Below are 12,820 nucleotides of genomic sequence, written 5' to 3' on the forward strand. Positions count from 1 at the left end.
ACTCTCATCTAGGTGGACTAGTTTGGCCCCGAGTTATTCCCCTATTCTGTCTGGAATTTCTAAACTATTTGGAGAATTTGCTATTTGGTTTTTAATTTTTGTCTTACTTTTTAAGAACCTCCATGATAATGATACTTTAATGCACAAGACATGTAACTAGTTACTTATATGGTTTCAACAGTCTTGCATGTGTGGCAAATTTTCTCCCTGAATAACTGTCCCAAGCTGGTCCTCGTCACACATATATACAAGGAAATTCCACTGACATACTTGCATATCTGCTACTGTAACTGCATTCATAAGGCACTCGTGAATCTTTTGCATTTTACACAAACTTTCTTGCAAGCTGAACAATAAGTGTTCTGTTTACAGCACTAAGACAGGACAAAAGGCAGTGAAGAGGAAATCACCTTCACACAAAAGCTGGACAGCAGCATGGGAGCACAGCTGTGTGTCCCAGATTGCTATCCTGAAGGATGACTTTAATTTTGTTGTTCTATATCTGTCTATTGTCAACATCACAAATGTTCAGCCTGGCTCCGTATACAAAGCTCTTCCTGATGAGTACAGAAGGATTTTTTCCTTGTTGCTATAGGTTATTTACACTTTCAGGAATGCCTCAATTGGGAGCAGCACTTAAAATACATCAGCAATATTTCTTTGACATCTGTCACACACATTTCAGCACAGCCCTTTCCAACAACGTATTCTCATGAATCATCTTCTTAAAATCTACCTCATGTGCCAAAGACATGGTGATAATGGAAACCTGACAGTTTTTTGGATTTGTTACACTGATGAAACTAGGCAATATGCTGAGACAAGTCCAAGCACCTATAGGGAAGGAGATGGAATGATAGAGTTGAAATCCATCTGTGTTACAATTATTTGGTTTTTCTACACAATAGAGTGAATTATTCACATTGCTTCCCATTCCACACCAGGATAGTAAGTCAGCCACCACTGATCACCTTAAAAAGAGGGGAATATCAGTTTTCATCAGGTAGCCTAAGCTTGCTGCTAGAACCCTAGAAAGCACAGCCATCAGGGAGACAGCAACAGAGAGATTTAAGTTCAACAAGATCCAACATATTTAACCTCAGTTTGGAGGCTATCACCAACTCCCCTCTATCTGAGAAGGACTGAGGCACCCCTTGAGACTTTTTCAAAAGACTTTATTGCTAAATAATTTTTTCTTGTGAAAAAATCCTTAAAGATTTTAACAACTTAATATAAGTATCTCTGCATTAAGCCAGCCAGCCAACTCAGTGCCCCAGCTCCAACAGATACCAAGAGCAAATGTAAAGGGAAAAAAAAAAACTTGGCATGATAACACTAACATATATTCTCACAACTTGTACTAGCTTGCACCTTAGACATCTTGACCCAGAGTTGATACATTTGTACTTCCCTATCCTTCAAGAATTTTCCTTTCACAAATTTGCATAGCCATTTTTTGAATTCACATAGAATCTACAACATGGTAGAAGGTTTCCACAGCCTAATTCCATGGTGAGAAGTACATAAGGCTTTGCAGCTCTTCTGTGCCAAAAACCTGAAGCTGACTGGAGTGCCTTCTGCAGTTATAATGGAACTCCTACAGCGTGTTCCATACACAAATATTCAATCAGTGATTTGGAGATGATCCCTGCAATGAAAACCTGTTGCACAGAATCTGCCAGGACTCAGTTGGAGAAGTGATGCCACAACTGACCTGCACACTTAGCACTTAGCTGGATCACTGTCCTGGAGATCAGGAGCTGCACCTGCCCAAGCAGGGAATGCACCTGCAGCAACCACAGTCTGAAACAGAGATCTGCAAGCTACAAACCCTCTTAGCAAAAGGGCTGGTGAGAGAAGGACACTGTGAAAGGTAATTTCAGAGTAGATAAGAAAGAAGATATTTGCATTTGTAATGTATATCCAAGATCCACAAGTGCCTCACATTACATCTAAATGCTTCCATGAGAGAGCATCATTACAACAGACCTGTTCAAATAACACCAAGGGCTGATGATTTTGCCTTACTGAACATTCTGCAATATTTCTCTAATTGTTATTCTGCATTATAGCCCACAAGTAGCAGAGTCTTTTGCAGATGTAATCCTGAAGTTCAGTATCACTTACAAAAACACGTACTATTTTGCCTTTTAACATTGTTTAGGGTTTTGTTTGCCTGGGTCTTTTGACAGTTTTGATATTGCTTCTATTATGGATTTTCAGGGATGCACTGAGAACATGGCAATAAAATTGGAGCTCTGCAAAACTCCGGTATCCCAAGGAGGGGGCAAACCAAAGTCCATTCTCTGTAATGATACCCTCTGGAAACACACGCTGGACAAGCCATGCTATGGGAGAATTTTCCATTACTGCATGAAAAAAAATCTATTTCTTCTTTGGAAAAGCAACAAACTATCACAAGATGCCCTTGATTTTTCTCACACTATCCCACTCTTGCTAATTTGCTGGAAATCTGTTGTAGGTTCTGCCCTGGCTTTACTGTGTTTTATGCCTAAAACTATCTGATCAATAATGAATTTGCTTTGCAAAGGAGATTAATTTGCTGGAAGGTGTCAAATAGAGATAGTGCACGAGGGCTTGAAAAATCTCCATTTTTCAGAATTCTTTTTATCAAGATTTCCACAGACTCAAACAGCACACACAAAATTGACCCGAAAAAGAACTTGTGGTTTTGACATGAGTATATGTACTATTATTAAAAAAAGAGGCAGAAAGGTAGTTATTTTCTGTTCTCATAATCACCATAATTTTGTATTCATGATGACAGCTTACTGATAATTATGTGTTAGCTACCCATACATACACACTGATATTTATACTGTCCTTGCATGCCACTTACTGAATGTAGGTTTTCCATGATATGGTCACTAAGCACCAAATAGTCCAATATATTTTGTACCCAAGTCAAAATGCAGTTCAAAGTGCTAGCAATTGCTGTGAACTGTCAAATCCCCTAAGGAGAGTTGATCTTCCCAACGAAGGGCCAATGTACACCATTTAGGCTTTATACCTATTTCATCCCCTTTTATGGCAGATGTTTTATTTTGCTCATTGTTAATATGAAACATTGAGCATTTTACTCTGCTTATAAACTACTCCATCTTAATTTAAATACAGGCATCAGGAAGAATTCCTTAGAGTGTATTACAAATACTGAATGCAGCACTGGTAAGAATAATAGCTTAATAGGCTTCATCTAGTAGGCATAATTTATGCATATTTTTGTATACTCATCTCATTGCAATAATCTCTTAACCTTGAAATGCACTTTTTTGTTTTTAATTTTGTATTATTTTCATCTAAAGGGATGAAAAATTTCATCCTGGGAATTATTTTACACTAGTCTGTGACCTAACATTTCCTATGCTCAGATAGCTCTGTATTCTCTGAGGAACTAATGAGCTCATCATATATGGAAAAAAAAAACACACAAAATTTGGACTTTTTTTTACATGAGCCTACATGAAATAACACCTAAGGCTCTTGGGTTCACTCTTACTTCCCTGAATTAATTTAATGTGCCACAAGTTCTTTGGGATGCAGTCAGAACAGGCTGCTATCTTTTTATCTTGCAGGGATACATTATGAAATTATTCTTCTCTTTTCATCCATAAAAAAATCCCATGGCACCTTCACACAAGTCTCTCTTTTGTCTCAGATGAGGATTTCACAGGGTCCCGTATTTAGAGAAGTATCTTCTCACCTCCCACCTGCCCCCTAAGTTACTCCTGACAGGCACACACCAGAATGAGAGTGTGAGGTTCAGTTAGCAAATCCTCTGGGGAGCTGGGCAGGAGCAATGCACACATAAAACATCTGATAAACAGGCACATATCTTGCCAAGTACATGGAAAATGCAATGTCCATAAGCATTCACTGGGTTTTATCATTTTAAAAATAGAAAAAATAATCATGATTTGAGGAAGTTGCAAAGGATGGAAGTGCAGATATCTAATCTGCACCAAAATCTATTTTGTGTAGGATTTTGCAGAGAGGAGGTCAAATTTTCTCACAAGGAAGTGGACTAGGTCATTAATATGAGATTTTCTTAAGCATTATACATTCACAACCCAAATTTTTGTACAAAAGTTTGAAAATGCCCAAGAAGTTGTTCTCCCAAACACCCTCCCTGTAAAAACATAAAACACTCAGAGAATCTATTGGGAAGAATTTCTAGAAGCACACGGCCATTGAATAAAAAAAGAAGAAAGAAAACCAGATAGTGGATTACATACTTTAAAATTATCAACTAGTGAAGGTCATAGCAAATGAAACAATGAAGCTCAAATGTACATTAGAAACTCTTGCCAAGAGCATGGAGCAGACTGTGCAGTGTGGAATCTGTGGGATCCATCTGGCTAGTGCACAAGAAAAACTCCATCTTCCTTGGTACTTAACAAGTCAGATGATTCTACACTAGTGTGAAAGTTCCCTCAGTTTATTTCAAGATACAAAGTGCTGCAGACATATGCTTTCAAAGGCTGCTGAGACAAAAAATTAACAGTTTTGGAACAGAAGGGCTATTAGAGGTAATTCAGTTTATAGTATGTACCAGGGCTCAACGGGAAGTTAACTTCTATCCACAGCCACAAGTTCTCAATTTATTTTTTTTTTTTTTTAGGAAATGATGCATCTATGAAAAGAGCTAATTAACCCAACACAGCTCCTGCTGTACATGAGGAAGATGTGATCCACTACATTTTTCACCAGCTATATAGGACCAGGTTTCTATACATTTAATTTTAACTGGTCAGGTCACACTGCAAAACACAGTTGTTTTGAAAACTACAAGAAATCAGAAGAAAAAAATAATCAAGGAAGAGGTTAAAAGCAAGCATAATTAGAGACATGTAGCCGTCCATATAGATTGGTTCATAAAAACACAGCATTGCCTGTTCCACAAAGAGATCTGAGTGCTTTATGTACTTCAGAGAAGGTTACACATCTTTAAAAAGTAGTCACAAAAGTCACAATAAACAGTTTCACATTTACACTTTGATGAGACCCCTTCTTGTATTTAATGTGTCACAAATCTCATTTATGGAGGTTTTAACTTCATTCAGTGAAGTTACCTTAATTCAGTGATTGTTCCTGGGTATAAGCCCTTGGACAACCACATGCTTTTCTGCACATGGAACTGTGCACCCTAAGCTGTCAATGTATTTAATCTCACTGAAAGTGAGCTCACACATCAATTTCCACTCTAGCTCCTAACAGACTTTCACATATCACTTTCACATGTTGGTGGACACATGTCTGCAATTTAATATTTGACTACTTTTAAAACTCTCCCAAGTAAAGCAACATGAACATGTGAAGAGCAAGTCTGAAATTCAGTAACAGATACATTTGTGTATTCAATGCTTCTCTAGGAATTTTGTCAGACACAGACCCACACAAGTGCATTTCCACTTCACTTTAAGCTCAAGGCCAGGGACTCATTCTCCTAAAGTCAAACACATGAAAACTATATAATAAGAATTTATTTTAGACATTTTTCTTACCCTTGCTCCCACATGTGAACAATGAGAGCAGTGACAGACTGATATCTTTAATTAAAAAAAAAAAATCAATGCACTCTTTTTTCTTCTTTTGTTACATTAGGTTTCTAGCACAGAGATTCCATTATATGCGATATCAAATCACTTCATTGTTTCAACTATATGAGGAATTTCAGACAAAGACTGGAAGCCACCTGCACCAATTGCTGCCTAAGTGTTTCTGTGGGTTCGTGGCTGTGTAACTGGCATCAGAACCTTTGCTCAAATTTCTACTATATGCATTTCACTTCACTCACTGGGACTCTTAAACATAAGTTGATTTTCCAAATCAAACCAGTTTAATATGCAAGTTTTGCCTCTAAGTTATCCCTAAAAGCAATATCACTGCTGTCAAGACCTACTGCACACATCTTCAGCCAGCCCTTTTAGCAGTGTCCAGCCAATCCCAATAGTGCTCCCTAGAAAATCCAGCATGGCTTGATGGATCTTTTGAATAAAAGGAACTGCTTGAGAATTACCTGGCAATTCTTCTGAACCACACTGCATCCTGTCCTTTGTAAGACCAATGAACAGATCCAGTTTTCTTCTATTCTAGGCAGTCTTGAAGATTAAAGATAAAAATATAAAACAGCACATTCAACTGGCTAAACATCAACAGGTTTGCAAACTATGGGTGTAAAACCACTTGTTACTATGCCAGTGGGAATTCAAGTGGCTAAGGGACATAGGGCTGGATTTTTTTCACCTGTTAGTCCAATATAATTCTAAACACATGAAAACTGAGTAATATCTTGAGAACTAGAGAAAAAATAATATATTCTTGATTCAAGTGAATGCAGAGCATTAGTACCTCCCTTAAATAAGGCAAATGCACTAGGGAGAACAAGATGACAGTGTTAAAGTTAATGACCCAGTGCAGCAGTATTTAAAACAGATTTGGCGCTAGCTTAATCACATTAATTGCCACATTGGACAAAGTGGAGAACAATGAATACATTGTCCCTAAAGTCCTGAAGCAGCATCTTGTCCATTATGTTAAGGATGCAGTGACATTCATGATCTCCAGGTAACTGGAACTTGGAGTGTACTTTGTTTGTCCTGCTACATCAGCTAACTATGAATTATTAATCTAAGCAGTCTTCAAAGTATTTTTTCCCTACTCTGTGAAGTACCTTTAACAAGGCAATCTGTCTCTTTACTTAATCACAGCAATGCTTGTCAAAGGCCATTACCAGTTTGAGGATAAAAGGGTGAGAAGAGGAGAGAGAATATCATCTGGTGCTGCTGTCCTAAGATGATTGGCACTCAGCTTTAAGTACATGTACTCTTCCCTTTCCTAAAAAAATTCACCAGGAAGGAACTGGATTTGTCAGCACCAACAGCCATTCCCCCAAAAGTAACCTCAGGTCTGCCACGATCAGGAATCTGGGAAGTTGACAGAGCCTCATTTTATGTGAGGTTTCAAGGTGATGAAGGGCAGCTGCACTGTGCTCCTGCAGCAGTTTGAGTGCCACTGCAGCCTCATGCTGCCCACAGCCCCCTGAACAGTCTGTGCTGGGCTGGGGGGCTCCTTTTCCTACAGCCTCACCATCTAAATCCATCAATTAACTCACTGCCCCTCAGACATTCCTCCCTCACAACCAGTCAGCAATGCACAAGAGTTCCCACCATCCCTCCACAGGTCCAGAAACAAGGAATGAGTAGACTGAAGGAAAAAAAAATAAACAGCACTGCCACACTGTCGTCTTCACTCCTGTGCAATCAATAGAAAAGACAGACATAGCAAGAAAGGCATGGACTAAGTCAGGATGCTACAAAACACATAATGGATCTGATTAACAAAAATAAAGATACATAAAACAGGATGTGCGTAACAAAAATCAGAATTCACATAACTGCTATCACAGACATCAGACATTTAAAATAGGTTCATTGACAAAAGAGAATGAGAAATAACTGGAATAGTATTTCCCATGATACAGTGAATACAGTAAGATTAAAAAGTCCTACTTTCATTCAAAAATGTCTAAGGACTATATTCACTAGTGAAATAGATAATATTAATCAAATAACCTTGTAGAATAAAGGCAATACTCATACCTTTTTAATTACATAAAGGTTTTCAGGAAAAAAAAAGCCAAAACTAAAACCCTGGTTTTCTTTTTCCTTAGTAGATACAACTAACATAAAAACCTAAGAGTCTGTATTTGTCCACATCTCAGAGTTCAATTTTTAGTAAAAATCTCTTAGGAAAAGAACATCAATTTAGTTACTTTTCAGCTCCTAGATTAGATAATTTTGCCTCTTTCATTAAATTAGTCAAGTTTCTTTATATGACTATGTACACATTGCTTGAGCAACAAAGCTGAGAAATCTTCTAATTACATCCAAGGTCATGGAACCAAAGTGGACAATGAGACTTCCAGATTTTTTTCTGCTTACACTCTTTCTTTTTTTTTTTTTGCAAGCATTATCTCTTAAGGGAAAAAACCTGCTGTCAGCAACTGCAATATTTTCTGCTAAGTCATTCCACCACCTTGCAAAGACATTTTAAAACATTAAAGTGATTTACAACAACATTTTACAACAAAATGCTGTACTAGTTCTATGAGAGATGAGCACTGTATCAATATGCAAAGAATAGGAAAGCTCCTGCAAAAAAATTTAGCAACAATCTGTAGGAATTTTGCAGAGTCACAGCAGGCCTAGGACCTCAAAGACCCAGATGATTTCAAGTACAATAAATTCTGATAAAGAACTGACCAAGCTTAAGAGGCTCTGTAAAGACTATGCATGAAGATGAATGAATCAGTAAAATTAAACTGGCTTCAGAACACAGGTTGTGAAAACTCTTTGTATACAACACATGCAGTAACTCTTGAGCCTGGAGAGAGATATTTCTGCCTTGTTCTAGCTGGTAGGAGCCACAACACAGTGTTACAGAAAGAGCCACAAAGACATTTCCTGCCTAGGGAGGGTCTTCAGACCTCTGAAGGTGACTTCTCAGCAAGGAGACAAATAGCTGCAGCTCATGCATAAAACCCACTTGCCCAGAAAACACTTTTCTCCCTTGCTTCTATATTTAATTGCTTATTTATATACTTCCTCTAATTTCTGCTTATTCCAACTGTTTTGAACTTACCAGTGGCTGTATAGATGCCATAAAATACTGAAGGAAGTAATTGCTGAGATGAGAGTAAGTGCATAATTTTCAGGGTTTTTCTTACTACAGGTCACATATATTCAATATTGCTAAAAGGAGATCTACACTTCACAGCCAGGGGATGGCAGGCTCAGGGAGGGCAGCAAGAGGGAGGGGAAAAAAAAATCCACAAAACTTAAAAAAAGACATAGGTGCTTTTTACATTGTACTGAGGTGATTTTGGATCCCCACAATAACATTAATACTAATTCTCTAGAACAAAAATCACAACATAGAATTAAAGTTCTTTTGTTCTCACAGTTCAGATCTGTTGAGTCCATTCTAAAGCAGTTTCGGTTTTGATGTACCAGCTGCACAGAGGGAAAGTTTATGTAATGACATGGAGAGGGCTGCAATCCCTGTTCTGTCCCTTTTAATTCTGGCTTTTCAAATGACATGAGGAACCCAGGTGGAAAGAATCTCTCTGCATGTCTGGCCATGTGGCAGAAGGGAAAATGTAATTGATTATTCTTATTAAGGGAACCGGTTTTTCCAGAAGTACCAAGTTTATTCAGTTTCATGCTTAAATTAAAATACACAGTGTAGTTAAATATTCTGTCTTTATTTTAGACATAGCTTGAGCTGACTATAGGTATTTCAATGATAACCATGAAAATTGTAATGCAAACCTAAGAAAGTTAATGGAAAAGGAGTGAAGAATGCTGTGATCAAAACTCAGATCTTGAAATGCACTCACATCAAGTCTGCACACTGTCCCTGCTTCTGTTTGTAAAAATATTAAGTCACCTCAACTCCATCAAAATGAAAGAATGACTAGAAAAAGACTGATATATTAACAGTAATTAACATTAAGAGACTCAAAGACTTCAGAGGCTAAAAGGAAGAAGTTGTATTCCAGTTTTTCTTTTATTTAAGTTTAATAATAAATTACTCCTCTGCGCTTAATCACTTCGCAGACATCAATCTCTGGGTACCCAAATGCTGAATATATTCACCCACTGGATATGTTACCACTGCAGCATTTGTAAATGGACCAGAAACTGCTGAAGGAAAGGTTCAAGGAAGGTACAGAACTGTATAAATTATTTACCCATTGGGAGAGACCCCCACATTTTGTACTGTTTGTAAGAAAACACTCAGAAGCAATCTCTGCATTTGTGTTCCCAAAGGACACCTGCTGTCAGTAGTTATCAAGAAACTGTGACTTCTATGCAAATTAGGCAATTTACTGTCCAATTATGACATTTCAATGCAAAAGCAAAGATTTCATAAGCTACTATTAAATTTTTATTTTTAAAAAAATTATTCATGTAGTCAGGTGTCATCTGAAAAAGAGATTTAGAAAATAAGTCTTGAGATGGGGGAAAAAATATCTTAAAATCAACACATGATGCTGTCAAGAAATGAAACAGCTTAAATTTGAAGGCAACAGTGTCAGTTTTCCATGCATGGAAAGCTACTAACCCAAAGTAACAGAAGGAACTTTAGGCTATTAGTGAAGTTTCTGTGTCTCCAAAACAGCTGTAATTGACAAAAGAAAGCAACCTGACAAAGTACAGCCCATGGTTCCAGAACCTGCATTCTGCCTCTCAGCATTAAACAAGTGAACTCTGATGGGATCAGTCATATGGCAGCAGGAAACAAAGTGATAGCCAAAACTGCTCTCCATTGATTTTTTTTTTCAGCTTGCCCTCAGGAGCATGTTTTGAACAGCTTAAAAAGAGAGGAATCTGGAAACAAGCACCTTCTAAAGTCTATTAGCCTAATAAAGCATTGTAGTCTGCTGTGAGTTCAATTTTTTGGAAGCTTCTCTCACACTATTTTAGTTGTCATTTCTTTGATTAAGTCTAAGAGATTGGTGTACCTGGCTAACAGCCTGGAAGAAAGCCTTGTAACATAAAGGATTATGTTACAGGGTGAAAGTGTGAGCCCAGAGAAACAATCTTTACACTTTCTCTCTCCTTAATGATTTAAAATTATTAAAGGTTTGAAGGGCGCAGGATAGGTCTTCAAGAGAAGGAAATAGCCAATTAAACACAGAACTTCATCACCAACTGTCTCCTGCTTACCTTGCTGCCACACACCTGCAGATTTTCTGCCCAACAAACAAAACCAGTTGTCTCAGGCCTGGCATCCTTGTCCTTCCCTCTGGCATCCACCTGAAGAGCTGGACACCGAGCCCCTCTGCCCTGTGACCTGCTGGGGACAGTGTGTGCTGTGCTGGGTCAGCAGCAAACCCCAGCCCACAGGGTCGTGGTGCAGCTGGGAAATGCTCAGGGGCACCTTCTCCACCAGTCCCACCCACCTAAAGCATTACACAGGTGATACCCATCATCACTTAGAGCTTCAGGAGACGAATGCTGCCAAAGCAACGGGGCTGCAGCAAGTTGGGTTGGGGTACATCCTTCATAAAGAAACCAGCCATGAGACCTGCTTGTTAAAATCCTTGTGTTTCCATGCTGGTGCCTGACTTCACCCTCACAACCAACTGGGGCTCACTGGTTCTCTGCAAGACCATGTCACACAGTGGGACAGTGCAGGACAGGATTGTCTTGCCTTCGAAATGAGTTAGACAAACACTGCCAAGACAGACTGAAAACCTCTGTTAATGATGGGACACATGCAGCTGGAACACAAACAGAGGGAGAGAAGCCAATCCTGCAGCCCAATGGCTGCTTCTAATGCCCATAAAAAGGCTGCAGATCCACAGCAGGAGGCAGCAAGGATGACTGGAAAGTCTCTGAAAGGAGTTCCAGGCATCAAATGCTTTGCTGTAGCTCTCTCCAGTACCTGCTGTCAAACACTTCAAAGAAAAGCTCAGGAGATCCCAGTTGAGATAAATCTGAGAATAAGCTCCTTAGTCAAACATCTCAGCTTAACTCCTACTGCTTGGAGACTCAGAGGTGATTGCTTATACACCTGACTGGTTTTAAAGCACAACTTTAAACACTTTTCTTAGTCAAAAGCTTGCAACTCCTTTTGATTGTCACAGATTACTTTCTTTTGTCCAACAGCAAGAAGACTGATGGAATCCAATGCCTAAGGAAAAAATATCTTTCCTTAAACTCACATCTACTTCTTCCAAAAAGAAATTTAGTTTTGACAGCAGTCTAGAATGTAAGCATCCTACTATGAAAGCATAAGATCTAAAATGCTTGATTTCAAGTCTCAAGAAAAACAGTCTGACTCTGCAGGTTTTGTTGGGGTGTTTTTGTGGCAAGAGCAACCTCCTTCCACATGGAAGTGCTTTTCTGTCACAAGACCATAAAGATACCTTTTACCACCCACTAAATTTCCACTGTCATCAAATATTTCTGTTACCAAAGAAAACTAAAAATTTTCCGCTGCATAATCCATTGACATGTTTATATATTTCAACTCTCATTTTTAATTTTTTCAGATACCACCAGTCTCTCTCTGCCTTTGTTTCTAAAAGAAATCAACTTTTACCATCTTCTTCAATACTACTATAAGACCTTTTTTTTAATGCAGTAATTAGAATTCAACATATTACTTTATGGGAGAACTCAACAAGAAATTTTATCATGTCATTAGTTAGTCTGGCTTGCATTCTTTTTCTGTACCACTGAAGCTCAGCTTCACACTGACTGGATTGCTTGAGAACTTTAATTTTTACCACAGTTATTGATGAATAAAATTAGCACTTCAGAATTCTTTACAGGTAGGCTTTTCTGCTTCCTTAAGCACAAAACACATGATAATTCAATTGCAATTAATTTTAAATATAAAGAAGCTACTGGAAATCCTTCTGAATTTGAAACCCATTTAAGTCAGGCATAAAAGGAAGACTATTTAAAGTCATGACAATATGACTGTAAAGAACTGAAACTGTGCTTTTTTCATCTAAAATCTGTCATCTGATGAAAAAGAACAAAAAATGTTCAAGTTTATATGCAATTTCTTACTGGGGGTTAGTTCTGCCTCCGATAGCACAGAGCCCATGTACATTATCTTCTAGATTGTGAGGTATAATGCAGTGGATTGCATTAAATGAGAAAAAGATGGAAAATGCAGTAAATAGGATAGTAAAGAGTGTCACTTTATCTTAAAATCAGAATCTGTAGGATCCTCTATCACGTGATAATGACAGAAGCAAATGTGATTTTTGCACAAA

Source organism: Melospiza georgiana, chromosome 11 (assembly GCF_028018845.1).
Source record: "Melospiza georgiana isolate bMelGeo1 chromosome 11, bMelGeo1.pri, whole genome shotgun sequence".
Classification (NCBI taxonomy): domain Eukaryota; kingdom Metazoa; phylum Chordata; class Aves; order Passeriformes; family Passerellidae; genus Melospiza; species Melospiza georgiana.